This window comes from Mustela lutreola, chromosome 10 (genome assembly GCF_030435805.1).
Source record: "Mustela lutreola isolate mMusLut2 chromosome 10, mMusLut2.pri, whole genome shotgun sequence".
Lineage (NCBI taxonomy): Eukaryota > Metazoa > Chordata > Mammalia > Carnivora > Mustelidae > Mustela > Mustela lutreola.
In genome coordinates, this window is record NC_081299.1 from 58,137,083 (window position 1) to 58,149,340 (window position 12,258).

At 37.9% G+C, this 12,258-nt stretch overlaps 1 non-coding gene across 1 annotated transcript; it reads right to left on the reverse strand.

The window, feature by feature from the left end:
* Positions 1-11,489: 11,489 nt before the first annotated feature.
* LOC131810636 (U6 spliceosomal RNA) lies at positions 11,490-11,594 on the reverse strand. Its single transcript, XR_009345637.1, has one exon. It is a non-coding gene; the product is annotated as a U6 spliceosomal RNA (small nuclear RNA).
* Positions 11,595-12,258: the final 664 nt, after the last annotated feature.

Here is a 12,258-nt window from a genome sequence, read left to right on the forward strand (position 1 = left end):
GACACATTATGAGATAATTAACCTGATTAAAATCTTCAGTGTATCATGTAAGTTAATCACAAGAACCATTTGGGTTCTTGTGAGGATTTATTTCTAACCCAAGCACAGACATTTCTGTTCTTTCCAAAATTTAGCAATCTTTTTGGTACTCTATGATATTACTGGATTCTCAGAAAACTACACTCATCTGCATGGTAAAAATGGACATATCCTAGGGTAGAATAGAATATTTAAGCAAAATCTGAAAATAGAGGTAAGTATTGAAAAATTCATTGTAGGTTGATTATTCTCTTCTCATTCCCACATCTTCCCCTTGTGGAAGGATCATGCTGGGAATAATTTTTAACAGTTGCAATTAGATACTTGGAAATGCACAACTTATCTAAATGCATTAAATAGAGTTTTTAGAGGCAGCATTATTGCTAAGACAACCCATAATTTTTTGTGCTCCCAGGGGTTTGGTACATAAAAGTAAGTTTTCACTGCAGCTCATTTTCCACAAGAAGGAATCTAGTGAGTGGTGTGTGCTAAAAATAAAATTTAAGATAATTCAAAATACTTAGAGTCACAGAGCAATGGAGGCTTACTGATTTAAGAAGAGATTTATGATTTCCTTGATTAATCAATATCTCTGCAAAATGGAAATAGATTCATAGTATATTTCTGGCAAAACCCAATGCATGATTATTGGGAAGATTCAGATTAAGCAAAAACAAAACAAAACAAACAAACAAACAAACAACAACAACAAAAACCAATGATAAAAATAATTCAGTTACAGTTGCCACCACTGGTAAGATTTGGGTACATGTGTGGACTGGTTGGACCATTTTGCTCTCTGCCTTTCCCCTTTCTGTTTGCCTGGAACACAGGCCTGAGATCATGAGGTATAGCTAACATCTGTCTATATCCTGAGGTCATAAGGATGAAAACAAAAGCCAACAGAGTAATGATGGTGAAACAAACAACCTGGTTCTTGGTGACATTGTTGAGCCATTGTCAGTCCTGAAATGCCTATTCCCAGAGTTCTTGGATAACTATGTAACCCCCACCCCCAACTTTATTTAAGCAACTGTTAGTTGGGATTTCTGCTACTTGCACATGAAATCATTCCTAAATGATAACAAATCTTACGTTAATTTTTTCCAAAAGATTAGTTGTTTCCAAACAATTTATTGAGTGATCCATATTTCCCTTTCTCTAATTTTATTTTATTTACTTAAACTTATTTATTTTTCTTTTTAAAATTGATTTTATTTATTTATTTGAGAGAGAGAGAGTGCAAGAGCAGGAGGAGGGACAGAAAGAGAGGGAAAAGCACACTCCCCACTGAGCAGCGAGCTTCACACTGGGGTGGGGTTAGGGTGGGCTTAGATCCCAGGACTCTGGGATCATGATCTGAGCCAAAGGCAAACAGACACTGAACTGAGACACCCAGGTGCCCCTTCCCTTCCCTAATTTTAAGTACATTTTTATCATGTTCCAGTTCCTACATGCATACATCTTTCTTTCAGACAGATCATTCTTTCCTCTTCATCTATGTGTTTAGTCCTATGACACTACCACACTGTTTTAACTGTTGACAGTGAAGGTTATTCTCTCCTCCCTCTCCTACTCTTTGTTTTGGTATGTTCTTGAATTTTCATTTGTTTTATTGCCAAATCACAGATTTTATTTTATGCAGCCTTTCAAGAGTTATGACTGTACAGCTTGTTTTATAACTACAATTACTACAGTTGTTCGCTTTTCATTCTATGTTAGATATTTCCCATTTGTCCTTCCCTATGACTTACACATTTACATATTTTGTTTTGTTTTTGGAATATTCCTGGGAGAGGGATTGGTGGTATGATTTTTTAGAGTAGCTTTTTTGTTTTGTTTTGTTTTAAAGGAGGGGTATATGGATGATATTGGGCCCCAAATTGGTCCAGATTCATTTTTGATGTGACTCTGGTTTGTGCCCGACTTCTAAGATACTACTTTTAACACACATTCTTCAGTGTACCCCATTCCCTTGAGAAGGAATTGGCAACTTTATTTTACTCTAAAATCCAGCACTTAATTTTATGTTTCTAAAATGGCCTATTCTCCCAGGAACTGAGATGAAAAATTTTGGACTTCTAATTTTCCTTTCCCCATATATTTAATCTTTTAGAAGCCCCAAAATTTATCACTGTAATATTTCTGATAGATAAATTTTCACCTCTTTTTCCACTGCCATGGCCCGATTTCTCACTTTGTTTGCTAGTCTTCTGTATCATATTCTTAGTTTTTTAGGCTACACATCTCTTGATTCTATTGGATTAATACCAGACTGTTAGGTTAATTTACCTAAGAAGAGCTGTGTCCCCAAACTTTGAGCCAGATATTTGCCTTCTGCCCCTCCAGATCCATTCCCTTCTCTGCCCTGCTCTATGTCTTGGGAGGAAGACCTGTTTGGACAGCATCAACGGGCATCCTTGCGTCCAGCTTCCATTTGGATTTAGCCAGTAGGGGGCACTAGCAGCAGATTGGAGAGAGAAAACCAGAAATTAGGATATTTATTTCTCTGGCTTTCTCCTAGCTCACCCACAGGTTGCCTACCCACCTCCACAGATGGTCTTGCTTCATGTCAGGAGGCATTTTCTTATAGTTATAGCTTCTTTCTGCAGGTTCCAGGAATATTTTCTTCCACTTCCCCCTTTGGGACTAGTGGTGCATACCCTGCTGCGATGGCAGAATGTTATCCTTTGGTAGTGTCTGTTACTCAGCCCACACACCCTTTCTAAGTATTCTCTTCATCTACCCCCACTTACTGATACCATGGGAATGTGCTGTTTGCTTGAGATCCTGATGGATACAAACCTTAAAGCTTTACCTACTGCAATAAGTACAGACTCCCAGACCCAATCAAGCTGAACATCAACTTTCAGACTACTCTTGTAATTTATTTAACTTATTTCTACATTGACCATTTGTTTCAGTAAAAGTGGGTTCGTCATAGTTCCTTGAATAGACCTGAAAAAGTACATTGTATTTTCTTTCCTTGGGATATCCTATTTCTCTAATGTCATATGCCAAGGTCTCGTTACCTCTTTTCATAATTTATTTCAAATGTTACCTTTTCCCTAATAGCTTTGCTGAGATCTCAGGTTAACCATTGTATATACCCTTTTCTACCATGAGGTTTGTATTTTTGCTTGTCTTATAATTATTAATGTACTTGTCCTTCTTATTTTGTAAGTTCTTCAGGGGAAGGAGGCTGACTGTTATACCCTTGCAGTTTTTTCTGTACAGTTCGTGTCCTATTAAGAATGTTGTGGGTCTGGCTAAATTGCGCTGCCTAAATTTAAAAACTCAGATTATTTTAAGGTAGGGCTAATGATTCAAATCAGATGGAATGTTTTAAATTTAGGTATTACAGTAACAAGAAAACAAAACTTTGCTTGACATGAAAGTAGATAATAAAGTGGAGTATCTTTTTCATCACTTATTTATTTTTAAATATTTATTTATTTATTTTGGAGAGAGAGTGTGCATGTGATGGGGGAGGGGCAGAGAAGAAGGGAGAGAGTCTTAAGAAGAGTGCCCACCAGGCATGGAGCCTGACACAGGGCTTGATCCCATGACCCTGAGAACATGACCTGAGCAGAAACCAAGAGCTGGATGCTCAACCAACTACACCATCTAGGAGCCCTTTTTTCATTGTTCATTTAAAAAAAAATGTATTGAATGTCTACTTCGTATCAGATATTTTCCTAAGTACGATAATATGCCTCTGTTGATGTCCAACAACATGATATTAATAATTTAAAAAATTAATAGAATACTAGAACAAATTGGAATTTATGTTCACTTACTCAAATGGTAATTCTATAATTAGAACAGTTTTTTGGGGGGTTATTTTTCATAAAAGCCTGACTTAATTCCAACAGTTACCAGGAAGTTGACAAAAATATAATAATTTTCTTACTATATATAGTGTGACACAATTACACTGTAGCTGAAGATTTTCCAGTGTTCCCAGAAATATATCACAATTTATAAGAGGACTATCTAGATTTAGTTTTGTTTTTGAGAATTAACAGAGACAGAGGAGACAGCTGCTAGATAAAAAGATGCCACAGGGAATATACATAATGGCATTCTAATTTATTATCATTCTTACATTATAAATTGTGAATTCTTTTGTTTATCTACTTGATAAACAAAAACTGATTCTTGGGAGACTGAGGATATTTTCCAGTGGATAAGAAGGGGAAAAAAACAATAAATTGAGGCTAATTCTTTAGAGAATTTCTATTCTGTTATGCCACCCTCCAAAAGTATTTCTTTTTTCTTTCTTTCTTTCTTTTTTTTTTTTTTTTTAAAGATTTTGTTTGTTTATTTGACAGACAGAGATCACAAGTAGGCAGAGAGGCAGGCAGAGAGAGGGGGAAGCAGGCTCCCCGCTGAGCAGAGAGCCCATTCTGGGGCTCCATCCCAGGACCCTGAGATCATGACTTGAGCCGAAGGCAGAGGCTTTAACCCATTGAGCCACATAGGTGCCCCCAAAAGTATTTCTTTTTTGGTGTTTTCATTCTGTGATGTTGCCTTTCTTTCTTTCTTTCTTTTTGGCAGACTGGTATTGTGCTCTTCAAGAAAAGGGTAGACTAAATAATTGTTGTGAGATAAGGGTGGTCACAAAAATTTCAAAATTATGAAATGCACATTAATTGAACATTTATAAAAGCACACAATTATATCTTTCCAGTTCTTATGTCCAGGAACTTTGTGACAAGTGTGGGGAATATAGATGACTAGCATAAGACAGAGATTCAAGAAAAGCATAAATGTGCCATTTTGAGTTTGCAAACTTTCTGAACTCTTGGGTCCAAATCACTGTTTTAGACTTGATCTGAGTCCTTCTGAATGTCAGACATATTTCAGTGCCACTTTTTAACTGATTAATATAAAAATTAATGATCCACTTTAGGGAAAGTTAATTTTATCATCTACTGTAAGTAATTATCTCTACTTTCATAAGTTAGTTTTTTTTTTTCTGATTACATAAAATGGCAATGACAAAAAATTGAAGGGGATACAAAGCAGTTAATATTCCCTAAGATTCTTAATGTTTCCACCAGCACTCTGCAAATTTGGACAACATACAGTGCTGTGCACTTGAAGAAAACTAGATCCCGAAGATGAAGTTGAATCTTCCACTCCCAAAACCCAAATGAAACAGCAACAAAACAGAAAACCAGTTGGAGAAGCGTCTTTAAACATTTTTCCTTTGAAAATAATGATAGAAGTTTAGTATTTGTTTTCTTTTATTTCTTTTATCTCCCAGAGGGATGTTGCGGAGATGTCGGTGTTGTGGTGATTCAGCTGAGTCTTTGGGAGTGATGTAAATGGTTAACTCTGGTGGACAAAGAAATAGTTTAGTCCAGCCTCAAACACTGGGTGCCACAAACATTTGGCTCAAAACCTTGCAACTTCCTTTTTCCTTTTAGTTCAGTAACAGTACACATGTCTGCTTGTTTCTGCTGGAATCCTTTCGTGAATGTTCCTCTGTGTTTGTGTTGTAAGTTTTGTGTTTGCTTAACTTGAAGAAATAATTCCCAAGTAAGGTTTAATATGATTTTTTGATAAATAAAACAAAGCGGTAGTTTTGTTACTTCTTCAACAACATTTGACAATCTGATTTTTCACATTGTTTGAATATCAAATTCCTATGAGATCTGACTTAGCTGTAGAAGAAGAGGATGCTTTTATTTTTATTATACAGTGACAATTTTCTTCTTTAGGACATGGTAAATATTTTTTTTTTTTAAAGATTTTATTTATTTATTTGACAGAGAGAAATCACAAGTAGGCAGAGAGGCAGGCAGAGAGAGAGAGGAGGAAGCAGGCTCCCCGCTGAGCAGAGAGCCCGATGCGGGACTCGATCCCAGGACCCTGAGATCATGACCTGAGCCGAAAGCAGCGGCTTAACCCACTGAGCCACCCAGGCGCCCCATGGTAAATATTTTTTTAAGTGTTTGTAAACTTTTTAAAAATTTTAATTCTGGGTAGTTAACATACAGTGTAATATTAGTTTCAGGTGTACAATATAGTGATTTAACACTTCATACAGCACCCAGTGCTCATCACAGCAAGTGCTCTCCTTCATCTGCACCACTTATTTCACCCATCCCCCCTCACCCTAGGACATGGTAAGTTAAAATTCATTATTTCCCCCCCCACAACTTCTTTTTTAGCTTTTTTTTTTTACTCCAGAAAAAAGTACCTACACTAAATTTATGATATAGTTCTCTGCTTAGGGTATTGAAATGCTGTTATATACTAAGAATCTAAAGTTTTAAGTATCAAATTAGAGTAATTTGATTTCTTGGGGGAACTTGCATGTGAGATATCTCATTGACTTTCTTGGCGGTGAGAAGGTTCTGGAAGCCTACCCACAATATGGTATAATTTGGCAATGAACCCAAATAACATGTGAGGAAATTGACAAGATTGGAAGACAGAACAAAAAACAAAGCACAACAGTTTTTGGCTTTTGCATGAGAATTAGTCTTTAATATATTTAACACTGGACCCCATCACTGACTAAATTCCAGTAGTTTTCCAACAAGGGTGTTATCTGGCTATCAGATTTCTATCTTCAATTCCAATTTTATGTCATGGATTTTCTAGTTCCTCATATCTCCTTCCTCAGAAAACTAGTCACTATTTCAAATGTGTTTAAATTCTTATGGACGTTCAAATAATGAGCCCTAATACTGGAAGCTCTATTGCTTCTAAAGAAAAAGACAGAATGAATTTAATTACAAGAGCAAAACGTTGCCTTTACTACTCCCTAGAGGTCCCAGATTAAAAAGGAAAGTTCTTACAAATTCCAATTCATTTAAACTGCCTCATAGATTTGTCTCAGTGGTTTGTTTTAATGTCCTGGAACATATTTAGAAACCAAAATAAAATAAAGTTAGAGGGAGAAGAAAAACTGGAAGATTTCTAGAGGTTCTCCAAGGAGCAATGGAGAAATATTTTACTGCTGAATCAATTTTAAAGCATTTTGAAATCTTCATAATAGCTTGATGATAAGTGTTGGATCACTCACAGTGGCTTCCATTTGCAGTAAATCTTGCGAGATAAAGTGAGGCAACTGTAAAATGTATTTTAAAGCCTGTTATGCAGGATAGAAGTGTGTCCATTTAGTGATACACAAGGTGCAAAAGCCAACTTGAGAAAATATGGTGAATTCAGTTAAAATACTAATTTTGTTCCAGGCAGTGTCATCTGTGCTTCAGGGTACACAAGCTAATTTTTCTTGTCTTCAAAGACCTCACAGTGAACTGGCGATAATGGAAGTGGGGCCTGGGTTGGGGTTGTGGGGGAAGTGAGCAGATGTCTGTTCATTAAAAGACAAGGTAAGGTAAGTACTCAACAATTAAAATAAATCCAGTGTGAGATGAGCAATGTCCATCAGTTGCTTTATTCATTCATTTATAAAACTGAGTACTTATTAGACAGAGGGGGTATTACTGTATCAACCCTCCTCTGAAAGTTCTCGTGGAGAAGAAAAAAACAAGGCTACATCCTGGTTGTAAAGCGTGAGGAGGTAGAGATGAGGTACTCTAGAGGTACAGGTTTGTACATGTGTGAAGGGAAGGACTAGGAGTAACAGGAAATGAGGCTGGAATTCTTGGCAGGAGTCGTCAGAACATGGCCTGCCTTGTGGGCAGACAAAGGAAACTGGACTGTAGGTCCTGTGGTGGAATGATATTGTAATGTGTGACCACATATGTCCCCCTCTGCACCCAAACCACTCCTTTTGTTTTTTTTTTTTTTAATTAACATATAATGTATTATTAGCGCCAGGGGTACAGGTCTGTGAATCGCCAGGTTTACACTTCACAGGATTCACCATAGCACACACCCTCCCTAATGTCCATAACCCCCCCATCCCCCCACCCCACCCCTCCCCAAACCCTCAGTTTGTTTTGTGAGATTAAGAGTTTCTTATGCAAACCACTCCTTTTTATGCCATGATCCCTCCCTCTGTGCTCCTAGATCTGGGGCCTTTGAGAATTCCTTTTCCCCCTGAAAATGGGACATGGGTAGACATGAACACATGAATATGATGATTATTACTTTTCAGTGAGAAAAAGCACCTCTCATGGGTATAAAATATAATTTGGGAGACTACTCAGCTGGATTAATGTGGCAAAGAGGTACCAGAGCAGTGTTACTGGGGACCATGGCCAAAGAGTGAGCACAGCGGCTGTGCCACCCAGTCAAAGGAGTTGTGAGGGCTCAAGTCAGGAATCCTGACAACAGGTGATGCTTCTTTAAGTTCCTCAGAAGCTGCTATAAGTGGGTGATAATAAAGGAAACCTAATGTACCTGGGCATCCAGAATCTTTGTTTTGGTATCTTTTCAAGAATGCAATCCGGAAGAAGGCTCTCAGCAGAACCCACATCTGTTGGCACCCTGATCTTGGACTTCGAAGCTTCCAGAACTCTAAGAAATAAATATTTGTTGCATATCATCTGCCCAGTCTATGGTATCTTGTTATAGCAACCCAAAGAGACTAAAACAGTCAGGAAAAATAAATGAGTTAGACCAGAAGAAAAGGCAGCAACAGTCGGAAACCCAGATCCCAACTGAATTTCAAAGTGCTGGTTTTCCTGCTCTAGAAATTTTCTCCAATCTCTAGATAGGTAAGTGATTTAGTACAGAAATACGAAGAACCAATGTTGAACAAACCTGCAGGATATTCAAGTGAAATTTTTGGATCCTGATGATCCATATCTTTTGTCTTAAATTTCCATATTGAACCCAATGACTACTTTACCAATAAAGTTCTGACAAAACCTTACGAGATAAAATCAGACCCAGATAAGCAGAAGTTTTTGGTTTGAAGGCTTTGAAATAGTTGCCTGTGATGGGTGTAACATTAATTGTAAAAAACAAAAATTATTACACCTAAAACAATCAAGAAAAAACAGAAACATGGTATCTAGGCACTGTTAGAACAAGTTTGGGGTGATTTATTATTATTTTTTTAAATTAACTTCTTCAGCCTGCTGATGGCATCTGGAGATGAAGAGTCACTGGAGGAAGATTCAGAATTCACATCATCATTGGAATAAGGATTTCACTTCTGGGAAATATGGTTCTATATACAGTGTATCACTTTACTGAAGAAGCCATAGACATGCTGATAATTTTGAGGAAGGTAAGAAAGGAGAAGCATAGGTAATAGAAAGCGAAGGGAGAAAAAAGTTAGGTAATGCTGAAGTTGACCCCAATAGAATTTTTTATCTGTGTATCTTTCATACATTTCTAGAAAAAAGCTACCCAACCCATTGAATGAATGTAGCAGTAAGAAGCAAGAACTCTGCTGTGAGGCTTGACCATGCAATGGGTATGCCAGGACACCAGGCTTAGTAGGCAGGGGACTCAGTCATTCCTGCAGCAAACTCTTATTGATGGTACTTACAAATAACTTTTTTTCAAGTGAATGCTTTTCATTTTAACTTCTTTCTTTTAAAATTTTATTTGTCCCTCACATGTTATCAGAAATAAGAACAAAGCTCTTACAGCATGGGTATCCAGCATCTTGGCCATCTGCACTGAGGGAGGACTTAATAGAAACTATATTGAGGTTGGGTATGGTGGGGAGGAGTGATGGTTTCGGAGGTGGTAGTTTTGGAATGGTCACTAGACAGATCGGGAAGATAATACAGTAGTGGGCTTCAGAAGCTCTTAGAATCTTTTGTCATAGTCCAGCAAAAGAACTTAGTTTCTTTAGAAAAATTTAGAAAAAATTAGAAAGTTTTTTTAGAAAAAAATTTAGAAAAATTTCACACATTTTGCTTCCAGGAACTAAAATCTGCTTGATGTAAAAGCAGCTTCAAATGTGTATTTACACTAACCATCTCAGAAAAGCCACGTTGAATAAATTCATGTTTTCCTTACATTTTTACATTGCACATTTTTAATTTTTCAAAGAATGGGTGGGTGGGGGAAAGTGGGCACACTGGCTTTTGTGTGTTATTTAAATCTTGTTCGTACGTACTTTCACTTAGGCTAATGCTTATCTCCAAGATTTCTGAAGCTACATTTGTGACTCAAGGTCTGGTAACTTAATCCAAAAGGAAATAATATCTATTAATCATTGCTAGTGGCCTGTGCAGAAAATCTGAATCTTCTTGTCAATAGCTACTAAAGGAGAAGAATTGTTTTCATTTTGCAGTTAAAAATTAAATGGGATCAAACCAAAAGGGACATGTTTTATTAGCTTTTCTGATTTCTCATGTTGAGAAGTCTAGAGTAGAAAGTATAAATTTCCAATTTTGTACCATAAATTTAAGTTCTTTTTTTATCATTAATACTTCCATTTCTCAACTCCACTATTTTATTTTGTTTTAAAAGCCCTGGATTTTGTACAGTCTGTTTCTCAACTGATGTGCAGGATGTTGAAATGTCTGATAACAGTCTTCAGGCAGGGTACTAGCAAAACATCAACGTCATCACCAGGCAGATAGAGAATGCTCCAGCTTTGCCTTATTATAAACATTTGTAACATAATGCTGGTTTTCAACGTGTGTGGACTATTTAGACTATTCTATTAAAGTTTTAAACACAAATGCAGCACAAACAAACAAAAATAAATTCAGGCAAAATAGGAACGATGAACCTTCTGTGGGCTAGAAGAGGAAGAAGAGTTGGGGAAGTTAAGGATGGAGTAGGATGGGTGTGAAGGTCTCTGAGAAGGAGCCTTGTGTCCTCAATAAAGAAGGGGGGATGGACCCCCCACTCCCCACATAGTATCAGCATCTGTTTTCTCTCTCATTTCTGTCTGGAACCACACAAGAATGCCACTTCACAGTATTCTAGAGGCCCTATACCACCATGTCAGGAGGATCATAAAAAAAAGTGTTGACGGCAGAGGGTTTGATGGAACCCTGGTGGCACTGGGGTGGTGCTAATTTTTCCCCGTATTTTTAAGGCAAATGCAGCTGTTAAGTGAGAGAGAATGAAAGAGAGAGAGAGAGAGAAAGAGAGAGATATTGATTGAGGCTAGGTAGACCTGAGCAAGTCTTCAAATTCCTGATGGAGGACACTACAGAGGAAAGAGGTGTGGACCATAAGACCAAAGACCAGGTGGGAAGTTGGCTGCCTCCGTGAATGCCAATGTGGATGGAGGACACATCTGAGCCTTGAGTGGGATTGGAATCTCACTAGATGGCAGCAGAGTGTAGGGCCCAGGATACGTAGGCGAGAAGAGTCTATCTCCAAACTCCCGTTGCGCACCTCGGCTGCCGCTTCTGCTTCTGCGGCTGCTCCTTCTTCTTTTCCTACTTCTCATTCCTCTTCTTCCCATTCTTCTCCTTCTCCCCCTTCTCCTCGTCCCCCTTCTTCTTCCCCGTCTCCTTTCCTCCTCCTTCTTCCCCTTCGCCTCCTCCTTCTTTTCACTTTCTTCTTTTATTAGAAAACAAACCCAGGGCACATCACAGGGCAAAAATATAGAATGCTTCATGAGTTTGCATGTCATCCCTGCTCAGGAGCCATGCTAATCTCTGTATGGTTCCAATTTTAGTATGTATGGCGGCCGAAGAGAGCACTCCCACCTCTGCTTCTTATGATGACCCTTCTTTGGGAACTCATGTGCCATTTTTTTTTGAGAAAATCAGAAAATGACAAATGCTAAATTGGCTGAGTTTAACCTGGAATGATTAAATTTACTCTTAAAAGTAGTAGAATTTTGTTTTGTGCTTTCAAATAGGATACACAGTACCACAGACGCCCAGAGTACTGTAAGGCCTAATCTCTTGATAAATTCCTTTTTCTGTATCACATATGGCAGTCCTTTTCCTCTGGCTGAGGCCTATTATAGAAGCTGAGGTTGGATGTGGTTCCAGAAGAACAGAACCTTAAGGATTGGTATCCTGAATTAGCTACGGATTTCCTGGAATTCATTCTTGGATATGACTAGATTTAAAGGCAGTAATAATGCTGTTTCCGTTGGTAAAAAGAGGTGGGAATGCAAGTTGGTGCAGCCACTTTGGAGAACAGTGTGGAGATTCCTCAAGAAATTAAAAATAGAGCTTCCCTATGACCCTGCAATTGCACTATTGGGTATTTACCCCAAAGATACAGATGGAGTGAAAAGAAGGGCCATCTGTACCCCAATGTTTATAGCAGCAATGGCCACAGTTGCCAAACTGGAAGGAACCAAGATGCCCTTCAACTGATGAATGGATAAGGAAGATGTGGTCCATATACACT